Source organism: Ambystoma mexicanum, chromosome 2p (genome assembly GCF_040938575.1).
Source record: "Ambystoma mexicanum isolate Mex_15411 chromosome 2p, UKY_AmexF1_1, whole genome shotgun sequence".
In the NCBI taxonomy this organism is placed as follows: Eukaryota; Metazoa; Chordata; class Amphibia; order Caudata; family Ambystomatidae; genus Ambystoma; species Ambystoma mexicanum.
Window position 1 is genome coordinate 727481288 of NC_090923.1, and position 13987 is coordinate 727495274.

Sequence of the window (13987 nt, forward strand, 5' to 3'; positions counted from 1 at the left end):
GCTATTCCGGCATGGGCTGGGATGTGACTCCGATGTGAAGGGGGGCGGCCGCCGGGATGCGTCTCCGATGTGAGGGGGGGCGGCCTCTGAAGGTGACGTCCTGTAGGCTTCACTCTCCGGGATTGCCGGGGGGGGTCCTGCGGGCCGCGCCGCTCGAGCACGACCCTTGTTGTTGTTGGGGGGCGCGTTTGCGGCCCCGGCAACCAGCGAGAACCTCCCCAGCCCCCTTTGCCCGAGGGCGTAATGGGGTTTTCTGTCTGCTGTGGGGGCTCCGCTGCAGGGCCGCAGGAGGTGGGTGAGTGTCGGCGAGTTCCCGGGATCACGTGGCCGCTCGAGTGCGCCGAGGTGCGCCGAGTGTGGTTTTTGTAGCACGAGTCTCTAAAATCAGCTGCTGTTCAGGTATTTCTTTTGTCAGCTCACTTGCAGCGGTGCTGGCAGCAGTAATGGGGTGTTGGTCCACCGGAAAGGACAGGATTAATGAGGATTTTTTAAGGCCATGCGGGAGCTCTCAGGGGAGCGGCCATCTTGTTCGGGTCTCTAGCGCCCTCTGCTCCTGCACCTTTTTACAAACTTGGGGACCGAGTTTGGCTCTCTACCTGACACCTACGTATACCTGGTTGCTGGAAGCTTCTCCCTCGCTTCGTTGGGCCTTACAAGATCATGAAGGTGGTGAACCCAGTGGCTTTCAGTCTTTCGGTGCCGTCTGTGTGGCGTATCCACTTTGTCTGCCACGCTTCTTTGCTTAAACCCTGCCCTGACTCCACCCATATCGTTCTACCACCCTCTCCTGTGTCTCTGGGTGCCCCTGATGAGTATGAGATTAGTGCTGTCCTGGGTTCCTGTATTAGCAGTGGTCGTCTACAGTACCTGGTGGATTGTGTGGGTTTTGGTCCCGAGGACAGGACTTGGGTTCCTGCTGCTGATATCCACCCTCCGCTCCTCATCTCCCGCTCTCACAGGGACAATCCGTCCAGCTCATGGCGTTGTGGGTCATTGGGGGGGGGCTCTGTCATGCACCAAGGCTCACAGCACTCCATATCCCAGAAGGCCCCAGCTTTATCTCAGAACATGTCCACTTGCACATCCCGTTCCGTAGCTTCACAGCAGCAGGGGGAGGTCCGCTGGTGCTCCAGGACGGCCCAACAGAATCAGCACTGCTCCAGCCGGTTGCACCCGTTCCTCCACTGGCAACTGCCCTGGCGCCTGAAACCACGCATGACAAGGTGAGGTGTTACCTTGGTACCACGTACAAAAACTCGTCACGTGATGCGGAGGGTCCGATCACGTGACATGGTTCCCATGGAAACCCTTTAAACCACCGTGGAACGTGCCCTGCTACGCTTCACAGCTGTGGTTTTTGCAGCATTAGCGTTTTGACTCTCGTCTTGCTTTTTGGAACACTTCTGACCATGGATCATGTACACCGGACCGCCTTGGAATATCCCTTTGTTTTGGTTGCCTTTCATCCAGCGGATTCTACTGGTACTTTGACCACAGCTTTTTGCATAAAGGACTTCTTTTTGGATTATGCTTCTGTAACAGTGTCTTGGCATTTTTCTGTTCACATCAGGATTCAACGTCACGCTCAGGATTTGTTTGGACCCAATCAGCCCTGACCACATCTGCCAAGCGAACGCTCCACTTTATCCATCTCCTCAGGGGCTTCTCGTGAGAGCATTCAACTGCCAGAGCAGGCCATCTCTCTCCTCCTGCTGCTGCTCTTCACTCAGAGTGCAGATTACACCACAGGGCGAGCCATCACTTGTTATCACCCTTGGCTCACTTCCAGGTTTATCAACCCCCAACACTTAGGTAAGGCTTCTCCTATTGTAACACTGTTCATACTTACCTTGTTCTGTGTGTCACCCACCCATTACATACTTGCTTGTTTTCCTTGCTGCTGTCTCAGGGTTTCCGGCGTTCCTGTACCTGCAACCTGTGGCCCTAAAGATCAAACAGCGAGTTGTTTATACTTCTCTGTTCAGTACTTAGGGACAGAGGTTCTAATAATCCATGCGACACTCAAGTCTTGACACACAAGTTGTAAAAAGACACAAATACACCTCTTCACAATGTACTGCGCTTTCTCCATTTCCGAAACAAATAAAAAATAACGCACCTACATGGGTGTCTGCATAATGGGATACACAATTCTGCAGGAGATCAGAAACAGAAGCATTACCTGGCCTACTGCCTCCCTCAGCACAAACGGCCCAGAAAATCGTGTTACATGGTGTTCATTTGTCCCTCCACGGTCAACAACAATAATATGATTGAGCGTCACCAAAGCCTCACACAGACAAACCAAAAGCAATCACTTCAGTGTAGCTGCTCTATACGCGTACAAACCCACATGATACACTCCACACATAATTCCCACCGGACTCTGTTTTCCATTCAATGTCAAGTAATGTATGTGCAATTCACCCAGAAAGCTGAGCCGTGGCCTGTACAACATACAGGCATAAGCTCACCCTATGAATTTAGGTCGACAAATATACTGCACTCCACACCCAGAAAGCTTATTGCGCAATCTTGTGTCCACCACAGTCCCAAATATAAGGTGGGCATGTGCAAAAGGGGAGTATGTTACATGTACAACCCTGCAACTGTCACAATTTGTGCTGACTTTTGCAGGTGTGTGCGCGCAGAAATAGGGGAATAAATGTAAACCAGGTGTAGTGGTGGCTCTTTAAAAAGCAGTTTTTTTCTATTTTTTTAAAACAACTTCCACAGTAATAACTCATTTTTGGGCTTTTATAATTGTTTTATTTGTTGCACTGTGCCTCACATTCTTACAATAGCATCTTCAGTGCAGCCTGTAGATTTGATAACCAAATATCATTGCCACTGGACGACAATGAAAAGCAATTTCCCTTGAGAAGGTGCACATATTGATCACCAGTGTTCTCATTGTCACAGGAGTACATCCCAGTGGCAAACAAAAAGTTACACATGCTTCTGTTGAAACAACGCCTTCCCGCTTCTGGCTGCCGACAACATTAATTGAGATAGTTATATAGTGGACTTGGTGGTATACATGAGAAAAGCACCTTTACAGTGGCAAAAATGTGCTGCACTTTTTTCGTCATCTTTTTGAGTTGACAGTACACACTTGCACAAGCTATGGAACCCAAAAGCAATGCTCCAAAGTGCACTACCACAATGTGTACAGTACCTAAACTGGCCACTCGTTGACATTCTTCAAGCAAATGGTCGAAAGTACGGACAGCAACACCGCACCACAAAGTCTCCACTTCAAATTGCTATTAAGGCCTCTTTCCACAGCATACTGGAGCAGATCTAGCACAAAAAGCGATTACCCACTATGAAAACTGTACGTCTGGCCATCTCTGCCAGCCTCACTAAACACAGTAATGAAACAAAATATGGCCGCCGTTTCCTGTGACGCCCACTCTAACCACCTGATTGGACAATTGCAACAATCGCATTTCCATTGGCCAGCATGTTCAAAAGCGCAGAATGTAGCACGTGCGCAACGCAAAGTATCCTAATGGCCGCACCCCAGTAAATCATGACTAGTCCTTCTTCCCTTTCCACTATCCTCTTCCCACCACGGCCTTATTAGGTATTGCTAAGTACTCACACACGCATCCACCAATGCCCTCCAAGACTTCAGCATCTTACAATGTCAGTTCTCCACAAGACTTCATATGTACCGTTAGAAAATCCGCCTGCACGTGTGCTTTATTGGAAAGCACGTTCAGTGGAAAGTTCAGTGAAACGTTGAGTTATACATGACATTCATCCACATAAGCACCCATCACCACAAAAGAAAGGTATGAACAGTTGTTTTGCATTATGGTCACAACTCTGTTATAAGTGCCTGTGCACACGAAATCTGCTTCTAAGCGTCCACTAAGTGTTTAAAAAGCAAACTGATGTTCCTCCTATCTCCTTCCATAAAGTGGCAATTTGTTTGTATGTGCTTGCAACGTTTTCATTTACCCATATCATACACTATATTAGCGAAACAGGAACTATATTCTTTCCTTCCGCCAATGCTATGAAATTTGTTCATTAACCCACCTACTACATAACTCGTAACAAGATGGCACTGAAGCCACCAGTAAATGTATCTTAGCAACCTACAGTCACTTTCCAAAAGGTCAGTGTCTGTATGGCTGTGGTGGTTTGTACGCTGCACTGTTGCCACAGGCTCTTTTTAAATCTCCCAGCTTCCACTCTGCGCCCTCAGCAACTCATCCGTAATAGGAGTGCACAACTTGTCCTTGGCCTGAACGGCAGGGAACGTATCTCTGCCGGACAAAGACGTCTGCAATACCTCACAGTGGCTGCGAACAAAAAAACTAAAAGCCATGTTAATTATGCAAAAGGCCTTCTGGTCCCTAGGACCTCAATACCTTGCACTGTCACTTCCTAAATATCTGCTTGCTCCAGCTCTTCCTCCATCCGCCTCCTACTCCCTCAGGGCCAATTGCTTCTACACCCAACCAAATGTTGGTAGATGTGGTTCTTCTGCTGCGGCCTCCCTGTGGAACACGCTCTCCCTGGACCTTGAGGAGAAGCATTGTAGGGTCAAAAAGCACCTGAACACCATTCCATGTGTTTCTTCTTTTTCCCCCCCTCTCCCCTTGTTAGGGAGAATTATCATTTATGGCTAATTTCCCTTACCTAGGGAGTCCTCAGCAGTTTAGCTGGATTTCTGGGGTTTATTTATTCCTCCTGGTAAGAGTGTTAACCTTTTTCCCACTCTTACATGTGTTTTGCCATGTGTATTTCTACTGTTTGTGTGATCTTGGGCTCTGGAGCCACACCACTCCATGGGCCCAACTTTTGTATGTGTTACACAGCACCTTCAGTGATGTGACACAGGGTTGTCTCTAAGACTTCCCAATGACTCAATTTTTCTGGGGCTGACTACTGTCCCCCAGAAACAGGTAAAGTTGCCATTTACATTATGTAGTAATTTAAACTGCAGACCCAATACACCCCATCTTACATGAAGTATTGGAAAGGGTTAATTCCTACTCCTTTTTGTCTGCGTCTCTTGGAGCTTTGTTTCACTCCCTTAACACTAAGACTTGGCTGGTGGCAGTGGTACCTACCCTATCTTTTCTAGCGTGATTACAGTATATAAACGTGGTACTGTTTTAGGCTATTGTATAAGCCTCGAACTTAAACCCGCTTGACCAAATACTTTTTTATTTTGGCTCCGGTCAGGTTTTATCACCATTTCTTTTTGTTAAAATCCTTCTTGTGTTTTACTTCACGCGGCAAACCAGGTTTGCCTTTTTTGTTCGCCGACCTTTGGAGGGCTTCTGTCCAGAAGACCTCCCTTGGCGTCTCGGTGTCTACGTGGGCTGAATGTGAGGGAGGGGTTTAGTCACCCCCTGCAGAAGGTCTCCTTGGAGACTCAAGTCGCACTTTATGTTGATTGGCTGAGGCTGTTGTCCAGGCCGGACAACTCCCCTGCTGAGTGATTGACAGCCAGGCTGTGTGAATGGGGGATATTTGACATAAAAGGCAGGACTCTTGGGCTGGAAGTCAGAGTCGCCACTGGATCTGCAAAGAACCAAAGAGAAGCGGGGAAGAAGATGGCTGCTACAACTCACGAGTCCCGGTGAAGCTCTGCAGCAGTCCTGAACTACAGTCCGGAGTCTTCTTCCCTTGAGCCTGGTGTGATCAACCAGCTCACCTTCCACAGCAAGAGGATCCTCTTCTTGGTCGAAATCGCTGCACACAGCTGTAGTGGTCCGGATAGCCATCTGAAGAGCCTGTCCTGTTTTAAAGGAGTGCACCATTTATTCACCGTTGCTTCGCTGCTGGTGGCCTCATCCCTGGGTAGTCCAGATCACTCCAGATGTCCTCCTTCTTGTCCTCACGACTGAAGCTCCAGGAACCGTGGGTCTGCAGGAACTACCAGGTTTAACTGCCGTAGCACCAGCTTTTCTTCAAACGAATAAGGTACTGTGTCCAACTTTGAGGAATTGGGGTGAACCCTTTCTCCTCACCCAAGGCTTGTCCTTGTCTTCCTTCCCTCTTATAACTTTTGCTTCCCTTTTGACAATATGCAAGTACTCCTGGCAATCTCGAATCATGAAGTGTTCTAACCTTGTGATCCTCGACAACAGGGCCCTGTCCCATTTGACACTGGCGCAGGCCGATTGACTTTTATCTACGTTTTAGAAAGTGTCCTCTGATTCTAGCTGACTTGACAAAAGTATTGCCTATGATTTTTATCCCCTATTCTCTTGTGTTAATTCATGTGCTAAGTGTGTTTAACTGCGGTAACATTTCTTCTCGTGGGTACGCCTTTCTTTCGTAAGACCGAACTGTCATTACTGTCAAAAAGTGATAGCGTAATAACCCACGGTAACGGCTTTGTTTCACAACACCGGTCTGTCCAATCCTAATGTACTTAACTTGAATTGATCTGCACAAGGGGAATTGGTTGTGTGTAGTATATTTTGAAGTGTGGTTTTAATTTAGTAGAAGTGAAGTGTTTTGTGAACAGATGGTTTAAAAAATAAATGTACTTATACTTTTTAACCAGAAACCTTGAGTCAGTGTTTGCTTGAGTCACAGTATTTGCAGTCCTTTGTTTAATCTCTACTACTGCTCATTTGCTCTTGAGATAAGTCTTGCTGCTCAGCCATTGCTACCACTTTTTCTGTGTAGTACAGGCTTGCACCAAAGGTGAAATTGTACTACCACTTGTAGTCTTAATTGTGTGTAGTGGTCCCTAAGGGCACTGCACAGGATTCTGCCTAACACCTCTACTCGCTTCCTAGCTAAAAAGTATTGTTCACTACTTTCCTACCCACCCTATAATCTGTGCCCCAGGCCACCTCCCTCCCTACAGTTCCACCCCTGCACTGGCTTTCTACCAACCCCCACACTTGGGAACTGTTTTCTATAACCCTAACATTGCAGCCACCACTTCATGTCTATACTTATCCTTGCACTTGCCAGCACCGGCCGTAGTTGCATATATTTATATTTTTTATTGTTCTCATGTACTGCACTTTGCCCTCCCTCTTCCCATTCACTTGTGCATTCTCAATGTCAGCTGGCCTTGTGGAATCAATGTCTCTGTGTGGCCTCTGTTCCGCCCCCCTTTACTCGGCGCGCCTTCACGCTCTTGTATGTAGGCGCGATACACATGGCACAAAATACCATAACACATCATATCATATAATGCACACACTGCCTTCATAACAACATGATGCCTGCCACTTACCTTGTAAAATTCAGAATATGGTCTTCCCACTGCAATGCATGTACTACAAATGTCGGAAAAGTGAACCCACAAAAGCAGCAGGGAATCTATATTAGCAATGTTAAGGAAGTGAGTGCAGTGCATGCATACAAACAGGATGCATGCCCCTTACCTTGCACACTTTCACAATAGCCTCCTACATTTATCAGTACAAACAAACCTTCTGTCACAGTGTTTATGTACACACCAAACCAGCCACCACATTGCCCAATGGTTTAGCCTCCACATGGCCAATGCCATAGGTGCCATCCTAAAAACATCCAGATATGCCACGTCTAATCCTCTAAGTGCAGCGGAATCCATGGCATTACCGTGCTAGAAACTGAAGGGGAATGGAGTTCAGGGGGTCTTTGGGGGAGGGGGAATTAGAAACAGGGGTGGGGATTGTGTCTTTAGGATTGTCTCTAAAAACACTTATATATTTTTTCTTTTTGTCGAGTTTTTCTTATGTACGTGCATTCATACTGTTTTTTTCCTTGTTTTTCTTTCTTTTGCTCACTGTGAGTTTTGCTTCTGCGCCTCACATTTTTCTCGACTTAAGACGAACGCTTATCTTACTTTTCTACAGAATTCTCTGCAACGCTTCGTGCAGAGTGGCAAACAGAACAGCATAGCCAATGGAGGTCAAAAAAATTCCTTGAAACCACTGGAAATCTGGCTGGTTATTAATGCTTTCATAGTCGGTGCAGAGCATCCCAGCACTGCACATAAAGTCGCACGTGCTTCTGTTTATCCAACATCTCCCGACCTCTGGCTGTGGACAATTTACACCAGCATTCTTCCATTGTTTTCTTTTTATTTATTTTTATTTGTTTTAGTTACTTACAGCAACTTGTCTAATATTTTGAACACAATAATACTAATATTCACAAAATTAGAAGACATATTAAGAAAATACAAATACCTCAGCTTCAATTTACAAGTTTACACTAGGTTATAACACACCAATAACTAATATTGCTACAATCATTTTTAAAACGCTAAAAGACATTAAAAAACCACAAAACACATAAGGAGAGCAAGAGAGAAAAAGGAACACAGTATTAATCAATCAAACCAACACAGTTACTATAACTCCTAATTTAAGTGTTGTTTCCTCTCTTAAGGTGGATTTTACATGTAAATAGCGGTGACGGTAATTAGCGGTCACCGCTATTTACGGTCACCGCTAATAAGAGGAACCGTAAGCAGTGTCATCGCACAGGAACGGGAAGGAGCACGGTGGCCATCTTTAAAAACACAATCCATTGCCATCCTCACCACACAGGACCCCTGGGACACTGCTGATTGTTTAAAAACATCCACCTTCAAGACCACAATGCCTAAGGCCCTGAAGAAGGGAGCTGCCCGCCTGAGAAAAGAACATGAGCTCCAGATGCTGGTGGACACACTGCAGGAGCATTCTGCCTCAGTCATCTCTAGCAACATGAAGAGAGAGGCAGTGCTAAGGAAGAAGGAGATCTGGGCCCAGGAGGTCAGTGCTGTGTCATGGTCTGAAGCCAGCTTGCACTATGCCTAAATGTTTATTGGCCTCAGTGAAATTCCTAAGCTGGAAATATTATGCGTTGTGTGCTAGTTTAGTAATGAATTTACAATTTGAGATAGCAGTGAAGTTGTTTAACTCTTTTGGTTTAAGTCTGTTTCTTTCAGGAGGGGTTTGCAAAAGGCTTCTTTGGAATCCGGCGGGACCACTCTTGATTCGAATGAGGCATTGATCATGGTTCTGATCGCCTCAGCGGTGTTCCAAAAGTGAATTAAAGAAGGACGGGATACAGGGATCCGAAGGAGAGACTCCTAACGATCTATACTTGATCAATTGATGGAATTCTTCATGGGAATGAGGGTAGAAAGAGAGCAGGATATTTTCTGGGAAGAGGTTTTTGGATGTGTCTTGGGTCAGGAGTGGGGACGCCATCAGTTTGGAGAGGGTTTGTTCTTAACGTTTTTAGTTGTTTGGATGCAAATTGTGATGAGATTAGCCTCTTTCTAAATCTACCTGCCTCTACTCTCCACCCTCTGCAACTAATCCAGAACAGGACTGCGAGACTTGTCCTTGGCCTCAAGCCCTGGGTTTGTATCTCTCCAGCTCTGAAATCTCTTCACTGGCTCGCAGTGGATGCAAGGATTACATTAAAAACCCTCTGCATTGTCCACAAGGCTTTCTGGGGCCTGGGTCCAAAATACCTTCAGCTATCCCTCCGCAAATACCTCCCCTCTCGAGCTCTTCACTCCTCTACCTCTAACTCACTCAGGGTCAGTCCTTTTTCTAAGAAACAAGCTGAGGGTAGACCTCTGTCTTCGGCTGGGGCCTCCCTCTGGAACAGCCTCCCTGCCACTCTAAAACTTGAGGAGAACCATCTCCGGTTCTGGAAGCACCTCAAGACCTTCCTCTTTTCTTCTGCCTTCGCTCCCCCTCTCCCCATGCTTATCTGTTCTCTCTTGGCACCGTGCACCTGGCCATCCTCTGTCTTTTGGGCCCAGGAACCTGCTCATCCTGTCACCCTCCCCCACTGCTTCTGGGCCACCCCTTGCACTGGGGTCTGTATCTGTACCCATACAGCCCCCCCTTTTTCTTCCTGCACTTATCGGACCTACCCTATCTGCTGCCTTAAACCTAGCACTTGCAAATTGCTGGCTGCATTACCACTGTTTGTTGCCTTTATTATTTATTTATTGTTATTTATCTGTTTCTCCTCTGCTTCGCACTTTCCACCTCTCCCTCCTTCCATGCACTTTTCCCCTCCCCCCTCTCCCATGCACTTGCGCGTTCTCAATGTCACTGGGCCTAGTAAGATCGCTGTTTTGATCTCCCCTGTTCCCCTCCCTTGCCTTGTCGCGCTCTGAAACACTTGTGTACGAACGCGATAGAAATAAAATATCAATCAATCAATTGCACAGTTCTTGTGAGGGGGTGATGACTGATGATAAGCCGGTGGGATTCCTGAATTCTCCTACGATTTTGAATGTCTCTCTCGGTGGATTATTTGCTGTGAACAATCTATTGGAGTACAACAGTGTTTTTTTATTTCCCGATTTCAGAATGTTAGATTTTTCTATGTTTTAGAAATTCAATTGTGCATTTCAATAGGTTGTATTTCCTCAAACTGTGTATGAGGTTTCAGTTAGGGGCTTGAACATCTTGGATTGAGTGTGGAAATCTGATTAAATGCATCCAACACCCACTGGTCAAAGGGATTCACTGAAAGCAGGGGGTTAGAATGTGTAGTCATTTTCGGCCTCTGCTCATGGAGTACTGAAATAAGATATTCAGAATTTTAAATTTTTTTCTGGATGTTAATTTTGACGCACTGTGGAGGGTGGTTGAGTTGTGGTTATGGTGGAGAAAAGTACGGCTGAGTGGTCCGCCCAGGGTAAGCTAAGAGTGGTTAATGCTATGAGTACATTTGCGGAGCTGAAAACCCCTATGCAGGGATGTCCAGCTACTTGAGTTGGTTCCATGCTGTATAAGTGTAGATCAAGTCTGGGTATTAGATTTTTGGTCAGTCTGTTGGACGGTATTTCAAGCTATATGTTGAAATACCCAAGTATTCAGAGATTTGGGAAAGTGTATAATGACTCTGCTATAAAATCTTTGAGTTTGGTGCTGAGTAGGTGTTAGTAGACCAGGGGCCTGTATAGAAGGAGGAACAAAATTGAAAGGGACTTGGAGAGTTCTTCCTTGAGGAACATGGATTCACAGCAGCGAGGGGCAGTGAAGTTGGGAAAGAGGTAACAGACAGTGAAGATTTGAACATTACCGCAACCCCCACCAGCTCATTCAAATCTGTTTTTGATTATAATTTTGTAAACTTCCGAGATAGCTTCATTTATGATAGGGGAGAGGCATCTTTAAGCCAACTCTCTGTTAGAAAAAGCAAATCGGACTGTAGCTCAGAGATGAGGTTGTTCGTCTTGTATCTCTGTTTGCCCAGAGAAGGCAGGTTTCTATTAATGAATAGAGGAAGACTGATTGTGGCAGTGGAGAATGGTGGTGACGTTGAGTGTACCTGTTTCATATTGTTGATTTCTGTGTTGAGATTGAGGCGTGAGGGTGCATATAAGGGCGAGAGAATGAAGAGAGTTATTTTTTGTTGTGTCCTCTAATGGCTGTAAAATGATGAGGGAATTCCTTCTTTTTCTTTTTGTTTCTTTTTTTTTTTAAATATTTTTATTTTCAGTGTTTTCAAATAATCAAATCATACATCACCAAAAGTTCAACAGAGTATAAAACACAACACTCTGCATTACATAGGTAAGTAGACAAAAGCAATCCAAAGTATGCATAAATATTAAAACATAGACAATTTATAATCATTTTTTAACCTTTCTCTATATATAAATACCTAATCACAGCCATACATACAGACATTTTCAACACAGAACAATACAAAAACAGGACTGGGGGGATCCCCAATTAATGCTCATATACATTACCAGGCTGTCAGACCCAATAGGATTAACTAATCCTCAGACACACAGTCACCATATAAATCAGTGAATGGCGTCCAAAGAGCTCAATACTTATCTTCTTTCTTCTGCCTCATAAACATCACCCGCTCAAAGTTCGATAATAATAACAAATCATTAATCCAATTCTCTACTCTAGGTTTTTTCCTCGTCTTCCACACCATCAGTACTTGCTTCCCTGCAACTACAAGTGTTTTATCAACCCATTGTCCATATCTATGAGCAACCGCACAACGCCCCTTACCTGATAAAAGCAACACCTGCATAGGCATCCTGGGAAAAACTATAGACAAGATCGCATCCAGTTTATCCAATATTCCCACCCAAAAGTCTAACACCCGAGAACAATACCATAACATATGAATCAACGTTCCCTTCTCCTTTCCACATCCCCAACACAAATCATCACCAGTCAGCCCTAATTTATACATACGTAGTGGAGTCCAATACAGATCTCGCAACACTTTCAAATGAATCAATCGCAGCCTGAGATCTAACCTACTTCTATATCCTACACCCCACATAGTTTCCCACTCCTTTTCCGTAATATCACACCCCAACTCCCGTTTCCAGCTCTCCAATATTTTCTTCCCAGCATCAATATCCTTAGAACATATCGGCATCAAGTCAGTATAGGTTTGCTTACCATCCATGGGACGACATAAGAATCTGACCACCCTCCGATATCTCCGGCAATGGCCCTGCCAGCATTGCCAATCTCTCACTCAACAAGGTTTTCAACGTCACAAATGTATTCAATTCCCTCCCTTCTAAATGAAACGTCCTTTGCAACTCCTCAAATGACAATATACGACCATCCCGTAACACATCCCTGATACATAAAATCCCTTTCGAGATCCAACTTCTCCAGTTCCAAGACTTATTGGCAATTTGCAAGCTTGGTTTAAGCCAAATAGAGGCTCCATAATGTAAATACAGGTTCCCCTGGAAAATACTCAACCACCAAATCAAAATGAAATTCCTTCTTTTTCTGAGCAAGTGCAAGGGTACATTTTGCTTTGGTTTGTGAGTGGTTAGCAATGAGGTTACCGGTCTAGGCAATTAATCCCAGACTATGGGATCAATCAACAGGTGCCTTTCATATAATTGATGAACCTGTGTGATTTTGTGAGAGCCTGCATTATGGACATGTTGAGGGTTCCAGTGGAATCTTCTGGGGCAGTCTGCATTGGCATTGAGTTGCTTCTCGTATTGAACTCTTTATTCCTGGTATTGGAAGTGAAGGAAAGGGACAGGGAGTGTAATTCCAAGTATAAAGGAAAAGTCGGTTTGGTTGGGGATTGTGGTAGAGAGGTGTCCACTGAGCTTTGGCTATCGGTTGAGCAGTTCAGCGTTCTTTCTTTTTTATGATAGGAGAGTTGCCCAAAACAAATGTTAATGAAACGTTTCTTTGCAGGAAAAGGTTAGGTGGTGGGAAAAGTGCGCTGGTTTTTAAACCATGATAATTAACTGACCGATCATAAGTCATTTTGGTAGTCTTCCTTGTAATGATGTTAGCGCCATCCTCATTTGGAGTTCAGGTTGCAGATTTTGGAGTGAGTGAAAAAGGGGTGTTTGGGAAGTTGCATGGTATTAAAGTTATAATAGCGTTTATCTGTTTGGCTCATGGTGCGGGTCTAACAAGATTCATTATAGGAGTTGTTGGTTGAGGGGCTGGAGGCGGTGTCGCGTGAACTGTTAAACCTAAGGTACTTTGCAGTCTGATGCTGAAATTTCCAACTGGACTTTTAAGTCTTGTCGGTTAAGGTTGTTGGGGTTTGATGGGTTTGATCAAATTTGATGGGGAGGCTTGCGTTTGATGGGGTTGGATGAAACTGTATAGACGGGGCCTTCCAAGATGGTTAGGTGGTTGAGAGATCCTGTAAGCATGAGTAGAAAGACTGAGCAAATGGGGCTGCGATGAAGGCTGAGTTTGGCAGAGATTGTAATGGGGATGCTTCTCTGGGAAGAAGAAAAGAGTGTGGGTTCAAATGAATCCCTGACGGATTGTGAATGGAACGTGACTGCTGGAAATAGCAAAGTTTAATTCAAGTGTGTTGCTTTCTACATAGATGTGTTGTTAGTTATCAGGACCAATGTGGGTAGTAGGTTGTTCGGATATGGTCCCTGCTGAATTGTAGTATCAGCCAAACTCGAAGGGAGGGGAAGTGTGTTTATAGACATCAAGCCATCATATTCAGAGAATCTGTGATTCTACATCGCATGTGGTGTCGTATCCACATTCTCCCTTGAGAT